Consider the following 1,156-nt stretch of genomic DNA (forward strand, 5'->3'; position numbering starts at 1 on the left):
AGCACAGGCTCCGGAGCGCAGGCCCAGCGGCCATGGCTCACGGGCCCAGCAGCTCCGCGGCATGTGGGATCCTCCCAGACCGGGGCGTGAACCCGGTTCCCCTGCATCGGCAGGCGGACGCGCAACCACTGCGCCACCAGGGAAGCCCCAGAATTTGTTTTTAACAAAGTATCTGTGATCTCAGTTATTTACACATTTCTATGAATTTGGGTCAGTGTCTTACATTTTCCAGGGCACTGCACTGGAGCATAGCTGAGATGGTTTTGTTTAAGGCAGGGGTAATTTGGAAGAACGGGTAAGACCCCTATGGGGTTTGTTGGCCTCACAAATGGGCAGAGAAGATATGTCCTCATGCTGTGATCTGGTCTCCTGGAGAGTCTACTGTTCTAAAATATTTTCTCCCATCCATGTGTTTCTAAAATTTGAGTTATATATTGAGTCCTTTGGCTTCTAATTTCAGTCAGTATATTTCTTTAAGAAAACAAATATTTCTGGGAAAGAAAATACTAAATTAAATCAACATAAGGTTTTTAGCCCAATTTGGAGACTGGATAAACATATCAAACGTACTAATAAAAACACAAATGCATTGAAAATAGTCAAAAAATATATAAACTTAAGATGTTATTATCACTGTCATTAGGACACTGGAAACCTTGAGGAGAGTTTGAGTAAAAAGGGGAATTAAGTAAAAAGTACAAAAGAAAGTCCAGAGCTGGATATTGAGGGACTTGGAAGACGTATTCTGTCTCCTCTTTATTTATTTAACCAGCTGGGTTGTCTAGAGCCTGACTGTAGAGGTGACAGCATGACTTATTTCTCTTTTAAGTTTTAATATTTTTTAAATTGAAGTATAGTTGATTTATAATATTGTGTTAATTTCTGCTGTACAGCAAAGTGATTCAGTTATACATATATATGTATAAATACATATATATGTATGTGTATATATATATATATGCATTCTTTTTTATATTCCTTTCCATTATGGTTTATCATAGGATATTGAATATAGTTCTCTGTGCTATACAGTAGGAGTTTGTTGTTTATCCATTATATATAAAAGCTTACATCTACTAACCCTAACTTCCCACTCCATCCCTCCCCCAACCCCCTCCCCCTTGGCAACCACCAGTCTGTTCTCTATGTCCATGAT

The sequence above is a fragment of the Physeter macrocephalus genome, chromosome 7 (genome assembly GCF_002837175.3).
Source record: "Physeter macrocephalus isolate SW-GA chromosome 7, ASM283717v5, whole genome shotgun sequence".
Taxonomy (NCBI): Eukaryota; Metazoa; Chordata; class Mammalia; order Artiodactyla; family Physeteridae; genus Physeter; species Physeter macrocephalus.